Source organism: Apium graveolens, chromosome 10, assembly GCF_009905375.1.
Source record: "Apium graveolens cultivar Ventura chromosome 10, ASM990537v1, whole genome shotgun sequence".
NCBI classification, from domain to species: domain Eukaryota; kingdom Viridiplantae; phylum Streptophyta; class Magnoliopsida; order Apiales; family Apiaceae; genus Apium; species Apium graveolens.
Genome location: NC_133656.1, coordinates 95,693,834 through 95,715,366, shown reverse-complemented (window position 1 = coordinate 95,715,366; position 21,533 = coordinate 95,693,834). Strand labels below are relative to the sequence as shown.

General features: G+C 39.4%; 1 non-coding gene across 1 annotated transcript; it reads left to right on the top strand.

Moving 5' to 3' along the window:
* Positions 1-19,435: 19,435 nt before the first annotated feature.
* On the top strand, positions 19,436-19,542 carry LOC141694269 (small nucleolar RNA R71). The gene has a single exon (XR_012563589.1). It is a non-coding gene; the product is annotated as a small nucleolar RNA R71 (small nucleolar RNA).
* The last annotated feature ends 1,991 nt before the right edge of the window (positions 19,543-21,533 follow it).

Here is a 21,533-nt window from a genome sequence, read left to right as displayed (position 1 = left end):
ACCCTAGCTTTACTTTGTATATTAGGATGATTTTGATTGTTATGGTAAAAGGGTAGCTTGATGCTTGTAGGTTTAGAGTTTGGATTGGAGTTGTAGTGAATTGAATGTTGAATCTTGTTGATTAGTAAAGGACTTAAGTATAGTTTTAAATTCATGTTGAGAATAACATAAATTGGAGAACTTGAGGTGGTGGGGCTGTTGTAGTGTGATATGGATGGATTTTGGGTTGTATGAATGAATTGGGATTGACTGGTGGTTGATTTGGAATGGTATAAATTTGGGAAATCGCGTAAACATAGCCGTCGTAATGTCCGATTTACTTTAGACTGCTTTTGTTCATAACATTAGGACCCGAGAACTCCCAACTAGGTTTTGACCATTGCCATGTTTAGATATTTCATGTTACGAGCTTCGTTTTTATATGTGGTTCGTTTGATTCCGATATACGGTTTAGGAGAAACAGCCGTTTTAAGTAACGACGTTTCGCGAAAGAATCATTACCCCTCGCCTTACTTTGAAACATATGTTAAAGACCTAAAAGGGCTAATTGGAGTATGAAACATTTATGTAAAGTGTGTTAGGAAGTTGGCAAGACACTTACGAAAGAATCTCCTTAAAACTCGTAATGGTTAATTTATTAAAAATGGTGGAGCCGAGGGTACTCGAGCGACTTAAGAGAATCATTAAGCGCAAAGCGAGCGCTAGAGTCTAAATTGGTTAAAGTATAGATTTACAAGTGACTTTGGTTTAATTCCAACTTATATGTTGTTTATAGGTTACCAGACTCGTCCCAAGTCATTTATAACCCTCAGTCGCTCAGGAAAGTTTTCTACCCGTTATACTGTTGTTGTGATGTATATGTGTATATGCATGATCTTGTGATAAATGCATATATGTTATTAGCAAATTCTTGCGATATATTGGAGCATGTGATATGGTATATATGCATGCCTGTTTCGTATTCTTGATTTATATATCTGTTGGTTCAAATGCTTATTAGGTGCATAATACCTATGCTAGAGATAAGCAGTAGTTGCGTATACCCTGAGTATAGGGGACCCAAAGGTGAACCCTTTTCTAAAACCGGGAGTAGATGTTCCCGAGTATATGATATATATATATTTATATATATATTATTATGGTTTTTAAAAACTATTAATCGAATAAGGTTTATTCGATAACTTTATATTATTTAATGAATATTACTTGAATATTCATTTGAGGATGTATGACTCCGTTTATTTTATTTAATGAATATTAATTATAATATTCATTCAAGGTATTATGACTCCGCTTATTATTTAATAATATTCTTTATTTTATTAAAGAATAATGTTTCGATAATTAAACTTATTTTCGATTATTCAAATAAAGATAGTACTTTCGTATAAGTATATCTTTGGTTATTTAATATTCATTTCAAGTATGAGTTTTAAAACTTCTACTTCGATTATTTTTATAAGGATTATCTTTATGAGAATATTATTTAAATAATAATATTCAGATATTTCATATATCGGGACTGATTTATTTTAATAAATCAGTAGTACTCCAAACATTCTTAAAAATGTTTTCGAGTCTTCAAAATGATTTCTAAAAGTTAGGGCGGATCCCAAAACTCATTCTTTTATATTTAAGATCATCCTTTCGAAGGGGATTTAAGTACTCGCTCAAAACCTGGGGGATCCGGCTCTATTGTGTATTTTACATTCGCAACGTGGTTGCTGTTTTGAGAAAACAATTTGATTACTTGCCCAACGTTCGGGAAGTAAGTCCCTCTAATTGAGTCGGCATAAGCGACAGGCCGGGGTACGGTCTATCAAAGTGTAAGTGGCTGGGTGGCAGTCCATCAATGCGTAAGAGGCCGGGTGGCGGTCCAGCACAAGGTCCTTATGTGGCCAGGGTGATGACCGGTGGGGATTCATCCATCTACTGGTAGAAAAGGTTACTTATTGGTATCTTTGCCTGATCAGCAAGATATCAGGTTTATGCCATGGTTTTCTCCTTTCCAAAATTCATTGGATATTGCAACTCTGTTTATAATTTTCATAACAGAGGTTTTCAAGGAGTGTATGAAATGTATATTTATATAGGTGTATATATATATCGGGACTTAATGAAGTATCTCGTAACTTCATTATTTATAATGATATTTCAAGGATTGAATCTATTCAAGTCTTATCTTGTAGTCTCATCTGGGTGATGAACTTTTGAAACTGATTATAACTTGAACGGTGGTAGTTCAAGTAGTATTCGGATATAAGTATATTGGAGTATCTTGTAACTTCATCTTTTAAACTTATATCTAGTAAATGATTATCTTGTGCATGTCAAAGATTTTCGGAAAAACGTTGAGACAAGGTTAGATATATGAGATCACCTTGCAACGATATTTTATACAGTTATAAACGGGAACTCTGTGTATATTATACATGTCAGAGGATTTCAAAGATTGTGAAAAGTATATATGTACATATATACTGAATATTTTGCGACTTGGTCGCGGTAAGATATCAAACTTGGTTCATTTCTTCTTGACCGAGACTTTCATGAGTACTATGAGAATGCTCACATATTGTAAATCATTATACATATTATTTTGGTGGGCTTGTTGCTCACCCTTGCTTTCTTCTTTCATCACACAACATCAGCTAGACAAGATGAACATGACCAAGCTTCCAATTCGCAAGCGGTTAGAAAATGTTCCGCAGTTTGCTGGAAGCGTTGATGCCGCCGTAGCTGAGGTAGGAGCTACCAATAGGCTAGGTTTTCAACTATTGATGAACCAGATTTATGTATATTTATGAATTGTAATAATGGCAAAGAAATGTAAATTTATTCAGAAACCCTTTTAAGGTGTATTAGCATATAATTGTGGAATAAAACGACTTGTGATTATTTTTGGATATTCATCTCTAAGACTATAACATGTGGTGTGTGTGTTTATGGTGGGGTCACAGTACAGAATAGTTGATTATTTATTAAGATTGGGTGTTATTATGGGAAATGGAACTCGTGACAACCCGGATTCCCGACCCCGGATTTGGGGGTGTTACAGAAATGGTATCAGAGCTAAGCGTTATAAACCTCAGAGATGATGTGACGTTAAGATAATAAGTTCACTAAGATAATAAGAACTCTTTCCAAGTTCATAGTCGGGCTACCTAACGTAGTACTGACAGTTAAAACCCTTATGGGAACCCTTATAAATATCGTGATAGAAGCGTAGTTCGTTATCGTATATGGTAGCGGGACTCCGAACCCTGAGGTTGAGGAGCAACAACGCGATGATGTTTTATTACTGATTGGGGATCAGATTGTGGATCCAATGGAACACCCTAATGAGGGACCGGATGATATTCATATTGAGGATGTAGCGGTTGAGGATGTTGTCCCAGAAGGGATTGTTGTTGAGAAGGATCTCGTGGAGGATCCTAACAAGACTGAAGAGATGATCGCTGAGGAATTGATAACCATGGTTAGGGAAACTACCAGAGGTAGGATTGGCCGGTCACTACCGGAAGTTCGTTCAAGTTTGTAAATATAGTATCCCCTTTAACGCGGCTTACTCGTAAGACGGAGAAGTTTGAATGGATGGAGCAATGCGAGAAAAGCTTTTAAGAACTAAAGCAAAGGTTGGTGACGGCCCCTATGTTGGGATTGCCGGATGGAAAAAGGAGATTTTGTGAATTGTAATGACGCTTCGCATAAAGAATTAGGGTGCTTCTTATACAGCACAGCAAGGTAATCGCGTACGCGTCAAGACAATTAAGGGAATATAAATTCGATATCCCCACCCATGAGCTTGGGCTCGTGGCAATAGTTTTACCCTAAAGATTTGAGGCACTACTTGTATGGAGAGAAGTGCGAGATTCACAAACCATAGGAGCTCTAGTACATTTTTACGTAGAAAGAGCTCAACATACGCCGGAGGAGGCGGTTAGAGCTAATCAAGAATTATGATTGGGAGATTCTTTATCATTCGGGGAAAGCCAATGTGGTGGCTGATGCCCTTAGTAAAAAGGAGAGACTCAAGATGATAATGTCTTTTGGAGAGTTTATAAGAGATTTTGAGAAAATGGAAATAGAAGTGAAGGTAACCGGAGCCAGTACCGAAAAGCTGTTTGAGATTGCTATACAGTTCAAATTATTGGAAAAGAACATATTGTGCCAGAAAAAGTGATGAATGAAGGCAGAGAGCCAACAATTAGATAAAAGATTAATACCGAGAAAGATGATAAGGGAATAATGAGGTATTCCTACAGAATTTGGGTTCCAAATGTTCAAGAGCTTGAAGATGAGATCTTAGATGAAAGCTAGTTTGAGGAATAAGATTTAGAGCAAACCCTGAACGTGATAGTCAGGGAGGTTGATATCAAGATAGAAGAACCCATAACATAATGAATGGAAAACAAGGATTTTAACGTATAAGATAACCCTGATTGTGGGAGAAGGATGAAACATTTCATACTGAGAAAACAGAAGTCGAGCAAGATAGGGAGAACCGGGATGGTACTCCTATGGGGCAATTCATGGACCTGCCTAAACAAAAATTATACTTTTATTCCCAAACACCACCCTGAGGAAACAATGCAGTGGGAAATTCTTTCAGGACCTTTAAGTCGCTAAGCTCTCAGAGTTCCATGGAACAAGCTGACCTAGCCGAGGCAAGAGCCTGGAAAAAGGAAATAGAGAAATAATTTTATATTCTAAATGATTAATGAAGCGCAAAAGACTGTTTTTATCACTTACCCTCCTAAGAGAGAGACCACCTGCTGGTGAAAGACCAAGAAAGGAACGGAGCCAGAGGTTAGAATAAACTGATTAAAGTTCAATCAATTGTTTTCGGGAAAGTAATTCCCAAGGTTATGGAGATAGTGTAAAAGCTTTAGAGCTAGAACAAAGGCGGACGAGTATGATGAATTATGAAGCTAAGTTGTAAAAGTTGTCAAGATTCGTTCTGATGAGAAGAATCCTAGAACGATGTGATGTTTGAAGTCAATAATTAGTGGGTTCATGAAATAATGATAAGAGAAAGGAAAATAAAAAGAAACTGAAGTGGAAAGGAATATAAAGGCAATATAGTTTGAGGAATGATAAGGGAGTTGGGTATGAGGAAACCCTAAAGACTCATAGTAATAGAAATAGAAAAGTATATGATCGTCAGGATGAGGATGATTTACCATGTGTTAAAGTTGATGGTTGAAGGCATAAAAGATTTATATGTTGTACCCCTTCAAGTTGGAAGGATTCGGGGAAACCTTGAGAGAGTTCGAAGGATAAATAATGAGACGCGGATAGACTGAGGAGACAAGAAAGTAAGAAATTAAGAAAATTGGATGAAGGAAGTGACCTTCAAGAAAGTGAAGTGTAAGACCGGGGGCATGATACCCAGAAAGGGAGACGCCGGATATGAAAGATATCCCAACATTGAGATGACTGTTGAGATAAACAACAAAAGAAAATAAGGATTTATTAAGAAGAAGTTCACGTTGAACACGACCAATATCTTCTAGAACATCCCTGTTATCATTAATAAATCAGGCAAGAAAAGCGGATAACCGTTGTTATCTTTTGGAGGCCATATTGGTTGACCTCATTTTGAATAAGGATATTATTGTGAAATTTGGTATAGACTATCGAGATGGGAATGATTAAATAAGATAATCTATCAAGGATATATGACTTGATTTTTCCATGGAAGGATGCATGTACTTTTTTTAAAGGTGGAATTAAGGATAGAACATCGGTAACTTAAAATGAATCCTAGGGGAATGCATAAAGGTTGGCATTTCACCCTTAATAGGGATATTATGAGTTTGACAGTATGAATTGGAAAGGATTAAGGTAACAACAACCTTTAAGGATCAGTGGAGAAATTTTTCAGAAGTATATAGACAATGATTCTGGTATTAGTAAATGGTATTTTGATATGCCCTGTATCTAGGGAATACAGGAGGAACGATTCAAGAATAACCTAAGAGGTTTTACAAGGAAAAAAAGTAATATTCAAAGTTCTCAAGAATAGAAATTTTGATAAAGGAAATATGACATAATTATAATGATGCCAGGTGGGCACGTGTTGAACCATAAGAAAGTATAGATCGACCCAATGAAGGTCGAGATTGGTAAAAACATGTAGGACCCAAGATAAGAGACGCCCTAAGTATGATCGAGAGTCAGTTGTGACAATGTTAACCTCTAAAAGACCGAGGCAATAACTTATGGAAAAATGGTGATATATTTTTTCACCAAAGCGTAAGGAAGAGCATTTTCATGCAAGTAGTGATTGGAAATGAGGTAGAAAAATTTAGTTGAAGATCATTTAAAAGACATTGATTGTAAGGAAATTTTACTATCAGGAAAGGCCAAAGAGGTGGCCGACACTTTAAGTGTATGAGGACAATTATAGGCGCTCGTGCCAAAGGAATACAGCGATGATGGTTAAAGCCGTGAAGGTTGTATTATGGTATGAAGGATTGACATTCCTTCTGATGATTGTGCGATACTCAACCATAATAGTAGTTTGGTAAAGATTTAATTTATGCAACCGCCGTAAGAGGGCTATCTATCTTAGAAGGTCATATCTTGAGATAAGCCAGGGCCATATTATGAAAGAACTAAATGAACCCTTGAGTTTCCAGTCTCTTATTGAGGACATATGATTAGGAATGGTATTAACCTGCTATCGTTGCTTTGATTGAAACTCTTCTGCAATTTTATCTGCTTCATGTCATGAAAGTACGTCAGGATCTGGAGTGTTCTTCATGAATTATGAATGGTGATTATGTTAACTCCTTAGAAGAATTTGATACGACAGGTATGGACTCCGTATGGTTAGCTATTAAGATCCAAGGAAAACGAATGACTACAGTGGGTCAGCGATGGACCATAGTAATGCAGCAATGATTCTGCGAGTAATGAGTCGATTACAACCGTAAGAGTTGTATTAGAATGGATGTTGAGATTGAGTACCACTAATCGGGTCGTGGTGATGTATAAGTTATCATTGATAGACTAATCAAGTCGATTATCTACCTTTGAATATTTATTCCTTCTTAGGAATAGAGAGTCGTATTATTACGAGGAAGGTTGCGATGCAAGCATAGAATTCTAGTAACAATGGTGTCTAGAATGAGATCCCAGATTCGATTTTCGATGTCGAGGGAGTTTCAAAGGTGATTATGTATAAGCTCGAGGAAGAGCATGGGTCCATATAATGATGGACTGAATAGCAAAAATATTTAGGCATGTGAAATATGATGCTATAATACTTGATGTTGATATAAATACATATATGTTTTGTTCTCCTATGACATACCTCTATAGTTCAGAGGTAGATTCCAAGCCTGATATTTTATGGCAATATTTTTTTACATATATACAATTCTCTTCAGTTCGTTCTTTTCTCTTCTTTTTATTTCATGTAAGCTGAGAAGAATAACCCTTCCAGAAGGGGAGGTATTGCCGAATGACTATCTATCTTTGTGATAGAAGCCTAGTAGGATACCACATGTCATTTAATTGCTTGTCAAGTGCTAAAGGCTGGCCACCTTCTGTACTAACTATGCAATAGAACAAGTGTTCATGATCATAGTGATCTCTCAACAAATTCCTTTACTTCTATATGATGGATCAAGCTTTCGAAGATGGAAGCAGCTAAAGGAAGTAGTATCAGTACGATGGTATTCCGATTCTAACGCGTTAGTGATACTAAGGTTGACGTGGTTATTAAAAGGTTATAGAACGCTAACGAGCAAAAGTATAACCAGTATAATATTAGGAACGGAAGGTAGTAGCGATTACGAACTGGAAAAGAATGGGTATTGAGAAGTAAAAGCTCTAATGCTAAAAGCTATAATGAGAGTCTGTGTAATAGACTTGAGAGAATTTGGAATGATCACTTAACGCGGATTGAGTTTTCTCATGATAATAGATTGTATGTCAGGTATCGAGATGTCGTCTTATGAGATCTTTGAGGGAAGAAAATGTCGATCTCCCTTATACTGGGATGAAGTAGGAGAGCGGAAGATGCTCGGACCCGAAGTGGTCCAAAGGACCTGTTAGGAATATATGTGCATTAGTTTGATGATATGTTTAACAAAACACTTAAGTAGAAGTTTAGTGTTTGCAGCCTCAACGGATAAGACCACTTTGGCTATCCGTTGATGGTGCAGCTTTACTTAGAAATAAGTCTAGTGTTGTAGCACATTTCAGTCTCTGTATTTAAGATATAATTCTTAGAAGTTGAGAGAAAATATAAGTCATGTTGACTACTAGAAGATATGCAAATAGGAAGGCCAATTGTAAATATTTCATGCCTTGTAATTTTGTATAAATGAAGTGGTATCAACGGATATCTTAAAGACCTTCAACGGATGAGAAACAAAGCTTCAACGAATGTCTCTAAAGCTTCAACGGATAGAGCTTCAACTGCTAACACATCAACGGATAAAGCCATCAACGGATGAAGGCTTCAACGGATGTTCTGTTAAATAGCAGTTGATAAGTGGTAGTTGTAACAGCAGACAGAGGCACATGGGTTGACAGAAATAACTGAAATGTGGAAGCCTAATTTCAGGAACATCAGAAAAAGCAGCCGTTCTACTCTAGTACAAAGAGGCAATAATCAACAAAGTACTTGAGTGATATGGAGAAGAAACAAGTGGAGAACTTATTTTATTATTGTATTTTTATCTTTGTCTTCACTTGTACACTTGGTGATATATAAACCAAGTAGCAGCTAGTAATTAGATAAGGATTTTTTCCAGTACTGTTTAGAAAAATCTTGAGAGAAAAATTATCTAGTTTGTACTAGGACGCAGCTGTGATCAACATCTAGAATCACAGATTTTCTGAAATACCATCTCTGGTGGAACAACAATCCACCAGAAAAGTTTTTAAGGTCTGTTGTGTTCTTTACATTAGTGCTTGAATATATATCTGTCTGTATTAGCTTAAAGCAATTCACACACTTGTTTATCTTGAACACAAAGCCTTTAAAACTGCTCAAAACTTGAAAAAGTTTTGAGATTTACATTCAACCCCCTTCTGTAAATCTCATTGTTAGTCCACTAGGAATAACAATTGGTATCAGAGCAAGCTCTTGACACACAAAGAGTTTAAAGATCTTGGAAACTAACAAAGATGAGTAAGAAGGATATTGGAGTAAAAATCCCAGTTCTTGACAAAGACAGTTATCACCATTGGAAGGTGAAAATGCACCTTCATCTACTCTCCCAAGATGAAGGTTATGTAAACTGCATTGAGAATGGTCCTCACATTCCCCACAAAGTAGCCACAGTTGCTACGGCCACAATTGCTGTTGTTCAATCCATTCCAAAACCTAGAGCAGAATGGACAATGGAAGACACAAAAGAAGTCCACAAGGATAAGAAGGCTATGAACATTTTGTTTAATGGTCTTGACAAGGATATGTTTGATAATGTGATAAATTGCACAACTGCCAAAGAGGTTTGGGACACAGTTCAGCTACTGTGTGAAGGTACAGAATAAGTAAAAGAAAACAAAATGCAGCTTCTCATTCAACAGTATGAGTATTTTCATTTTGAAGAAAATGAATCTTTAAATGACACATTCAATAGATTCCAAAAGCTGTTGAATGGACTGAAGCTGTATGGTAGAGTGTACCAGGTGAAGGATTCAAATCTTAAATATTTAAGATCCTTGCCAAAGGAATGGAAACCCATGACTGTCTCCTTGAGAAACTCTCAAGATTATAAGGACTTCACTCTTGAAAGATTATATGGAATCTTGAAGACTTATGAACTAGAGCTGGAACAGGATGAGGTATTGGAGAAGGGAAGAAAGAAAGGAGGTTCAGTTGCCTTGGTAGCTGAAAATGAGAAAGAATGCAGATAAGAAACTGTGAGATCTACATCAAACTCCAAAGATGGCATAAGCAAATCAGAATCAAGCAAGGGTAAGGAGCAAGTTGCTGAGAATGAAGACAACTCCAGCCAAGATGACTCTGATGGTATTGATGAGCATCTTGCATTTCTGTCCAGGAGATTTGCAAAGATGAAATTTAGGAAAAACACTAGAGCCACTAAACCTCATAAGAACATGGTGGACAAATCCAAGTTCAAGTGTTTCAATTGTGGTATAAGTGGACACTTTGCAAGTGAGTGCAGAAAGCCAACTTCTGAAAAAAAGAAATTTGACCAAGTAGATTACAAAAAGAAATATTTTGATCTGCTCAAGCAAAAGGAGAGGGCTTTCATTACTCAAGAAAAAGACTGGGCAGCTGATGGAGAAGAAGAGGATGAAGATGTGGAATATGTCAACTTGGCTCTCATGGCTGATTCTGAGGAAAATGAAGTTAGTTCATCAAGCAACCAGGTACTCACTACTGATTTAACACAGCTTACTAAAGAAGAGTGCAATGATGCTTTTAATGACATGTCTACTGTTAGGGCGAAATCACGCACTAATATTCACGCAAGTATACGCGTTCGCAAGTAATATAGAATACTTTCTAGTTCGTTCCCTCAGAGACTCAGACTAAGTTTTTGTCTAATTAAACTCACTCACCAATGTATGACTACTTCTCAATGTTAAGATAATAACACTTAAAATTGTTGACTAAATATTAACTATAATTAACTACTTAATTAACCACTTAACTAACACTTCAATTTATCAATAATAAAACACTCATGAGATCACAACTTCATTATTACTTCCTTCTATAGCCATTGTTATTACCTTTAGCATGTGACAGTGATGATATTAATCGAATAACACGAAACTGATAAAAGCCAACTTTCATTCTACTAATACCATTCTACCAAACATCCACAATTAAGATAGAAGTTGAATAGTCATCAATCATGTTGAGTTCCTATATGTCTACAGAAATTGACAACACAACGATTTAAGCACAAGTTATCCCTTTTGATTACATAGGGCAAATAAAACTGTTAGAGTTACCCACTAATCATGCACAACGTACATGAACCTATGCTAGCATGGCAAGTTCTAAATCTCAAGATCCACCGTCGCTTCACAAGAGATTAACACCCTATCTTATATGTTCGCGACGCACATAAGACGAATACGCACAACCAATACTAGATATCATGCAATCATCACACACTGAAGTATTAAACAATTAACTAAAGAATTTCATAATAAATCCGTTGCAACCCCATGATCACGATTAGCCCATAATAGAACTTATCGCCATCATGGGTTCATATGAAATCATGATAATCAACACAGGAAAATAATAACTAAACTAATTATATTAAAACAGAGTACGTCACAAGAGTAAATAAGTCAAAGCAAGAAAACTAGCATCCAACGTTATAACGAAACAAGAATCACAAGAATATATGCTTCCTCTTCGTAGCGGTGTGCTAAATCGGTCTTCTTCCTTATCTCCTTCGCTTCTTGTGCCAAACACAATCTAAAACATAATCTCCTTCTTCTTCTCTATGAAAACGTCTCAAATCTACTTATATAATAGTCCCATAAAACTCAGATTACATAGAAGTTGGAAGCCAAACAGAAGTAGAAGTCTAAAATAATTCAGCTTTTTCCCCGACCCTGCGCGGCCGCTCAGCATTTCTGCGCGGGCGCGCAAGGCTGCTGCGCGGCCGCTCAGCATTTCTGCGCGGGCGTGCAGGACCCTACTGGAAAAATTCCAGGTTTGCTCCGTTTCTTCGCCGTAATCTGCCCGTTCTTTTCCTCTCGCAATGGTGAACACATGCCAAGGCTTATTCTTGATGATTCCTCCTCCCAAATGCAACTAATACCCTGAAATGCATAAACACTAGAAAAACGCATCAAATACACAAAATACTTGATTTCAAGACACCAATTTAAGCCATTTTAAGACATTCTAAGTGGTATAAAATGCCACTTATCACACCCCCAAACTTAAATCGATGCTTTTCCTCAAGCGTCACAGACTCAAAACAAATAAAAATATGCATGAATGCAATCTATATGAAAATGCAACGATCCCCCTTACTACAATTAACCAACCAAGTTGTCACATCTCAACGAATGCAGTTAGACACTAAAGATCAATAAACTCATGCAAACAGACATACAGCCAAAAACGTGGTGTGTGCAAATGCTTAACAGATATGCTTCGGAACTAGACCAATTACTATGACTAGACTATCCTCAAGGCAATCCTACGATTATACAAAGAATAAAAATTCTAGGCACAAAGTGATATACAACACTACAAGAACTCTGGAGCTTACTACGGAATTGTGCTTTTTATTTACAACTCAAATGCTTATTTGACCGTGCAATGAGTGAGGTCCACAAAAGACTTATACAATGGTATCCATGTAACGAGCGTTAGGTTAGCGGATCCCAGACTCTAAAAGCCTTAGGTCACTAGGCACAAAGTCCCCTAAGAACTTAATAACTCGAATACCAAAGAGCCCACTCTTGATCAATTATGCAAATTTTATTTTTCTCTGAGCAAGTGCGTTTCGCTCCATCTTGCTCACCCCTAGACTACTCGCATAACATGCGAGCCGGCTACTAGCCATTTGACGCCTAGCCACAACTAGCAACAAATTCCATTTTTACTCCATTTTTTTTTTTTTTCATGCCTTTACCACTAAGAACCTATTATCAAATTCTAAGCATAATAAATAGATTATCCTCGAAAATAATCAGATCATAACAACAATCTAGCCCTTAAGCATTCTCTAAGACTTAGTGAAAATACAAGTGCTTCTAGCATGCATATCAACCTACACAACTTAATATCACTTTAATGCTATCACTACACTCGCATCAATATCACAATTCAGTCGATAAATCATTGCAAAAGGGATCATGGTATATGCGTGAGCTATATGATATGACAAACAAATAAAGCTATATAAAAAAAACTATATGGCAAAAATTATGCAACTATATGAACTAACTATCATGAATATGCAGCTATATGACACACACAAAATATTCCTTAACTACCACCCCCAAACTTAAAATCTTCACTGTCCCCAGTGAAGGTAGTAGAAAGGAACACAGGGTATACCTACTCGGAGTCATCATCATCATCACCCTCAGTGGGTGGAGTATCAGGCGGCGGGTATGCAGAGTCCTCACCAAAAACTGGCCACTGGATATCAGCTCCAAGGCCTCGAAAAGCAGTCCCTAACGCAAGGGTGAGCTCTTGAGCAAACCTGCTCTGCGTCTCATACATGGCATCCATCCACCGTGAAAGCCTCCTATACTGGGCATCACCCATCCCAGCACCCTCCTGAGCTCTCGAAGAACCAGCCTCACCACGCCCTGGCCTAGCCATAGTAGCACCTCGTGCTGGACGCCCTCCTGGAAGACGATAACCCAGCCCATGCTCCTCAGGCTCACCACCGGTCCACTCCTGCATCCCATTCAGAGTGCCAGAATCTATCGGAGCTGCTGGCAACTGCAACTGCTCATGAGCCGGCCAGTTCACTCCTACTGCTCAACATAGCTTCGTAACCGTGGATGCATAAGGGATGTTCATATGCTTTGCTCCCCTCAAAAACTTCAGAATTCCTTGGTAGATAAACTCACCAAGGTCCACATAGTATTCCTCATTCAGAATTCCCCACAACAACTGTGCTCTCTCAACTGTGACCTCGTGTGCATGTGAAGAAGGCAAAATATTAGCACATATAAATGCATTCCATGCACGGGCATACCTGTTCATGGCGATCGCCGGAAAGTGACGATACTCATTATTGGCTGGACTGCGGTTCCAAACTGTGCCCGGTCGACAGAGAGTCGCACAAATCAAATCCAAGTCAAAATCCTCAGCAGTCTTTTCATTCCAGTTCTCCTCCTTGGGCTTCCTCTCTCGCTGTCCAATCACACGGCGAATCGCCGCAGGATGATAATCAACCGTCAGCCCACGAACTACAGAAAACCCATTCTTTTCAGCCTTCGCGTTCGCGTAGAACTCGCGAACAACGCTCATCGGTACTGCTTCGGGTGACTCACAAAAAGCTATCCACCCCTTCTCTGCAATCATGGGCAACAACTCACCATCCCTCCCTGATGGTAAAAACCCCCTCTCCTTCAGAATCGGCTTCCCCAACAGCCTAGTGTACTCCTCCTCCGCAGCTCTGTCAGTTAACCGAGGCCTTGCAGTAGTATCCCTTGATGAATCAGCAGTAGGAACTGTGCTGCTGCTGTCAATAGTGCGTGCTCTCTTGGGTGCCATTGATTTGTGAATAAAAGTGTGTAAGAACTGATTTTTGATGTTTATAAGAGGGTTTAAGTGTAGGAAGTTTGTGGGAGATATGTAGGATAGGTGTATGTATATATAGGGTGTGGAGTAGGTTAAATTAGATTAGGAGTGGGGTTGAGGGATAAAATCATGGGGTAATGGGAAAAGAATTCGTGGGTTTATGGGCTGTGATGGGTTTTTGTGTTTTTGTTTTTTTTTTTCTGAACTGTAAAAAATTTTCTGGAACTCGACCCCTGCGCGGCCGCTCAGCATTTCTGCGCGGGCGCGCAGCAAGCTGCGCGGCCGCTCAGCATAGCTGCGCGGGCGCGCAGAGGGTCTCTGGAAAAAAAATTTTTCAGCCCCTTTTTTCTGATTTTTTTGTGTTTTTGGATAGGTTATTAACTTCTAAGGGTTCCTGTAACAACAATTCATGGGTTGCCTCCCACGCAGCGCTTCTTTTTCGTCATTAGCTTGACGTTCCGTACCTTTCTCAAGTAGTCAACAAAATGGCACTAACCACCTCTCGGTTTGCCATGTCCCCATAGTAGTGCTTCAACCGCTGACCGTTAACCTTGAATGCTTGGTCCGAATCATTCTCAAAAATTTCCACCGCTCCATGTGGAAACACAGTTTTGACAATAAAAGGTCCAGACCACCTTGATTTCAACTTCCCAGGAAAAAGTCGGAGCCGAGAGTTGAATAACAGAACTTGTTGCCCTGGCATAAATAACTTAGGATGTAGCTTCCTATCGTGCCACCTCTTCACCTTTTCCTTATACATTTTGTTATTCTCGTACGCTTGCAGTCGAAATTCATCAAGTTCATTAAGCTAAGCATTCTTTTCTTACCAGCTGCATCTAAATCCAGGTTCAATTTCTTCAATGCCCAGTAGGCCTTATGCTCAAGCTGCGCCGGTAGATGACATCCCTTACCGTACACCAACTGAAACGGTGACATCCCAAGTGGAATTTTGTATGCTGTTCTGTAAGCCCAAACAGCTTCATCGAGCTTTAAAGACCAATCCTTCCTTGATGGACAAACAACCTTCTCTAGAATGCGCTTTATCTCTCTGTTAGACACTTCCGCTTGACCATTTGTTTGCGGATGATAGGCAGTAGCTACTCGATGATTCACATTATAACGCTGCATCATAGAAGTGAACTTACGGTTGCAAAAATGCGATCCTTCATCACTTATGATTACCCGAGGCGTTCCAAACCTTGTGAAAATTTGCTTATGAAGAAAATTTAGCACTGCCTTTGCATCATTTGTCGGTAAAGCTTTAACTTCGACCCATTTTGAGACATAATCGACTGCCAGCAAGATGTACTGATTATTGTAAGATGAGATAAAAGGCCCCATGAAATCGATTCCCCACATATCAAAGACCTCGACCTCAAGCATCACATTTAATGGCATCTCATCCTTCCTTGACAAATTTCCCACTCTTTGGCAACGATCACACCTTAAAACAAACTGATGAGCATCCTTGAACAAAGTAGGCCAGAAAAAACCTGCTTGCAGAATACGAGCTGTCGTCTTCTCACCTCCATAGTGTCCACCATAAACCGTGGAATGGCAGTCTCGTAATATCCCCTCCGTCTCACAGAACGGGATACATCTCCTGATGATCTGATCAGCTCCCTGTCTAAACAAATATGGTTCATCCCACATATACCACTTCACCTCATGCAGAAACTTCTTCTTTTGAGCGGATGTCAAATTAAGCGGCATTATATTGCTGACAAGATAGTTTACAATATCTGCAAACCATGGTTCTTCCTCCTGAATTGCAAACAACTGCTCATCCGGAAAAGATTCATTGATTAACGTCCTATCTTGTGAAGTAGAATCGGGATTCTCCAACCTAGAGAGATGGTCAGCTACTTGATTCTCAGTACCTTTTCTATCTTTGATCTCTAACTCAAATTCCTGAAGTAAAAGCACCCAACGAATGAGTCTCGGCTTCGAATCATTCTTAGAAACCAGATAGCGAATAGCTGCATGATCAGTGAATACTGTTACTTTCGTACCAAGCAGATAAGATCGAAATTTCTCAAAGCCAAAGACTATAGCCAAAAGCTCCTTCTCAGTAGTGGTGTAGTTCAATTGGGCCCCATTTAAAGTCTTACTCGCAGAGTAGACCACATGGAAGAGATTTTTCTTACGCTGTCCCAGAACTGCACCTACCGCATAATCACTAGCATCACACATCATCTCAAACGGTTCTGTCCAATCTGGTGCTGTAATAACTGGTGCCGTGATCAAACTCCCCTTGAGAGTCTCGAATGCTGCCAAACATTCATCATCAAATTTGAAAGGCACATCTTTCTCAAGCAAATTGCACAATGGCTTAGATATCTTTGAAAAGTCCTTGATGAATCACCGATAAAAACCCGCATGACCGAGAAAACTACGGATTCCTTTCACCGAATTAGGTGGGGGAAGATTTTCAATGACTCCCACCTTGGCCTTGTCCACCTCCAGACCTTTGCTAGAGACCTTATGCCCAAGGATAATGCCTTCACGCACCATAAAATGACATTTCTCCCAATTAAGCACCAAATTAGTTTCCACGCATCTTTTGAGTACGGCGCGCAGATTATTCAAACATTCATCATATGAGTGTCCAAAGACGGAGAAGTCATCCATGAACACTTCAACGTTATTTCCAATCATGTCAGAGAATATAGCCATCATACATCTCTGAAAGGTGGCCGGGGCGCCACATAACCCAAACGAAACTCTACGAAAAGCAAATGTGCCAAATGGACAAGTGAAGGTAGTCTTTTCCTGATCCTCTGGTGCAATACAAATCTGATTATACCCGGAATAACCATCCAGAAGACAAAAATACTCATGTCCCGCCAATCTGTCAAGCATTTGATCAATGAATGGGAGAGGGAAGTGATCCTTCCTTGTGGCTTTGTTCAATTTTCTATAATCCATGCATACTCTCCATCCTGTAACTGTTCGAGTAGGGATGAGCTCATTCTTTTCATTTGCGACCACAGTGATACCTCCTTTCTTAGGTACACATTGCACGGGGCTCACCCACGAGCTGTCAGAAATAGGATAAATGATGCCTGCATCTAGCCATTTCAGAATTTCTTTCTTCACCACCTCCTTCATGATCGGGTTCAGTCTTCGCTGCTGTTCCACAGTTGGCTTACTACCTTCCTCTAACAGAATTTTATGCATACAATATGAAGGACTTATCCCCTTGATGTCTGCTATGGTCCATCCTATAGCCGATTTGAATTCTCTCAAAATCCTTAAGAGCTTGTCTTCCTCACTACCTGAAAGGTCAGCTGAAATAATAACAGGTAACGTAGATGAATCACCTAAAAAAGCATACCTCAAGTGTTCAGGTAATGGTTTGAGCTCCAAGGTAGGTGCTTCCTCTATTGATGGTTTGAGCTTCCCTTCAGCATTCTTAAGGTCAGAAGTACCAAGAGATTCAAATGGTATGTCGAGCTTTCGCTTCCATGAAGAAGCGTTCAGATATTGTAATTGCTCGTTGCTATCTTCATCATCACTGTCAAATTCCCCCACTAAGGCCTTTTCCAATGCATCAGACATTAGCATGTGCTCGAGTTCCGAAGTAACCGCAGAATCAATCACATCCACTTTTAAGCACTCCTCATCTTCTGTAGGGAATTTCATTGCCTTGAATACGTTGAAGGCACATCCTGATCTTGGACCCGCATAGTAAGTTCCCCTTTTTGCACATCTATCAAGGTACGGCCAGTAGCCAAGAAAGGCCTCCCCAAGATTATGAGAATCTTCTTATCTTCCTCAAAATCCAGAATAACAAAATTTGCAGGAAAGAAGAGCTTATCCACCTTGACGAGCACATCCTCAACTATGCCCCTTGGGTAAGTAATGGAACGGTCCGCCAATTGTAGCGACATGTATGTGGGTTTTGGATCAGGCAGATCCAGCTTTTTGAAGATCGACAACGGCATCAGATTAATGCTTGCTCCCAAATCACAAAGGCACTTGTCAAAAGTTAGATTGCCAATGGTGCAAGGAATGGTGAAGCTTCCTGGATCTTTCAGTTTTGGTGGTAACTTTTGCTGCAGAACAGCGCTGTATTCTTCCGTGAGAGCAACGGTTTCAAGGTCATCCAGTTTCACCTTTCTTGGAAGAATAGTCTTCATAAACTTCACATAACTAGGCATTTGTTCCAGCGCCTCAGCGAAAGGTATATTGATGTGAAGTTTCTTGAACACCTCCAGAAACTTCCCGAACTGTCTATCCAGCTTTTGTTGCTGCAATCTCTTAGGAAAAGGTGGTGGAGGATAGAGCTGTTTCTCCCCTGTATTAGCCTCAGACAGAGTGTGTTCAACAGTAGTCTTCTTTGGTTCCGCCACTTTCTCCTTTTGCTTAGATTCTTCATCTCTAACTTCAGCTTCGACTTCTTTTGCCTTTTCAGCATCAGCTACTTTTCCAGACCTTAAGGTAATAGTCTTGACTTGCTCTTTAGCTTCCTTCCTGCCTGGTACTTCCGTGTCACTGGGAAGAGTGCCAGGTTGACGATTGAGCACTGCATTGGCTAATTGACCGATTTGATTTTCTAAGGTCTTGATAGAAACCGCCTGACTCTTGCACAACAGCTTAAGTTCCTCAAAATCCGTACTAGTAGGTGCAGCTGCACTTCCCTGTTGAGGATATGATTGCCTTGTAGCATACTGCTGTGGTTGCTGGAATCCAGGTGGGTTAAACTGTTTACTTACTCCTTGCTGATATGTTGGCTGAATAGCATTCTGATTATTCCCCCAGCTGAAATTTGGATGATTTCTGTTGTTAGGATGATAGGTCGCTGGCACAGGCTGCTGTTGTCGCTGATAATTATTCACATACTGAACAGATTCGTTGACAAGAGAACACTGATCCATAGCATGAGAACCTGCACAAAGCTCACAAACCATAGCTATTTGATTAACTCCATACGTAGCCAAAGAATCAACCTTCATTGATAGCGCTTGGAGCTGGGCTGCAATAGCGGTAGCTGCATCAACTTCTAGAATACCTGCGACCTTGCCTGACGTCATCCTCTGAGTTGGGTTTTGATGCTCATTTGCAGCCATTGTCTCTATAAGATTATACACCTCAGTATAGCTTTTAGCCCATAAGGCGCCTCCAGCTGCTGCATCGAGCATGGGCCGAGATTGGGCCCCCAAACCATTATAAAAACCAGTGATTACCATCCAATCCGGCATTCCATGATGTGGACATTTTCTCAACATTTCCTTGTAGCGTTCCCAAGCCTCGCACATAGATTCTGTAGGTTGTTGCGCAAACTGAGTAAGAGCACTCCTCATAGCAGCAGTCTTTGCCATTGGATAAAACTTCACCAGAAACTTTTGCGCAAGATCTTGCCACATAGTGATGGACTCAGCTGGTTCAGAATATAACCAGTCTTTAGCCTTATCCCTCAGTGAGAATGGGAAAAGCCTCAACTTGATAGCCTCATCAGTCACACCATTATACTTAAAAGTGCTGCAGATCTCGACAAAATTCCTTATGTGCATGTTGGGGTCTTCAGTTGCCGCTCCTCCAAAAGAAACAGAATTCTGCACCATCTGAATAGTGCCCGGCTTGATTTCAAAGGTGTTAGCTTGAATAGCCGGATGAAGGATGCTTGACTGAATGTCATCAATTTTAGGCCGAGAAAAATCCATAAGAGCTAGATCAGCTTGAACAATACGATCTCCCATGTTTACTGGTTCTTTCTGCTCAGTTCCTGAATCCGAATCCTCAAAATCTAACTTCTCCGGAGTATCAAGAACTTCGTCTTTCTCCTCAGCTGTATCTAAGGTCCTCTTGCGAGCACGAGAACGAGTTTGCATAAACGCTTGCTAAAGTACCTGAAACACAACCGAAAAGAGTAATTAACTACTACGTCCTAATCACAGAGTCCTAATGACCAATGATGGTAAGTACATAAACTAAACAAATACGCCGAGTCCCCGGCAGCGGCGCCAAAAACTTGTTAGGGCGAAATCACGCACTAATATTCGCAAGTATACGCGTTCGCAAGTAATATAGAATACTTTCTAGTTCGTTCCCTCAGAGACTCAGACTAAGTTTTTGTCTAATTAAACTCACTCACCAATGTATGACTACTTCTCAATGTTAAGATAATAACACTTAAAATTGTTGATTAAATATTAACTATAATTAACTACTTAATTAACCACTTAACTAACACTTCAATTTATCAATAATTAAACACTCATGAGATCACAACTTCATTATTACTTCCTTCTATAGCCATTGTTATTACCTTTAGCATGTGACAGTGATGATATTAATCGAATAACACGAAACTGATAAAAGCCAACTTTCATTGTACTAATACCATTCTACCAAACATCCACAATTAAGATAGAAGTTGAATAGTCATCAATCATGTTGAGTTCCTATATGTCTACAGAAATTGACAACACAACGATTTAAGCACAAGTTATCCCTTTCGATTACATAGGGCAAATAAAACTGTTAGAGTTACCCACTAATCATGCACAACGTACATGAACCTATGCTAGCATGGCAAGTTCTAAATCTCAAGATCCACCGTCGCTTCACAAGAGATTAACACCCTATCTTATATGTTCGCGACGCACATAAGACGAATACGCACAACCAATACTAGATATCATGCAATCATCACACACTGAAGTATTAAACAATTAACTAATGAATATCATAATAAATCCGTTGCAACCCCATGATCACGATTAGCCCATAATAGAACTTATCGCCATCATGGGTTCATATGAAATCATGATAATCAACACAAGAAAATAATAACTAAACTAATTATATTAAAACAGAGTACGTCAAAGGAGTAAATAAGTCAAAGCAAGAAAACTAGCATCCAACGTTATAACGAAACAAGAATCACAAGAATATATGCTTCCTCTTCGTAGCGGTGTGCTAAATCGGTCTTCTTCCTTATCTCCTTCGCTTCTTGTGCAAAACACAATCTAAAACATAATCTCCTTCTTCTTCTCTATGAAAACGTCTCAAATCTACTTATATAATAGTCCCATAAAACTCAGATTACATAGAAGCTGGAAGCCAAACAGAAGTAGAAGTCTAAAATAATTCAGCTTTTTCCCTGACCCTGCGCGACCGCTCAGCATTTCTGCGCGGGCGCGCAAGGCTGCTGCGCGGCCGCTCAGCATTTCTGCGCGGGCGCGCAGGACCCTACTAGAAAAATTCCAGGTTTGCTCCGTTTCTTCACCGTAATCTGCCCGTTCTTTTCCTCTCGCAATGGTGAACACATGTCAAGGCTTATTCTTGATGATTC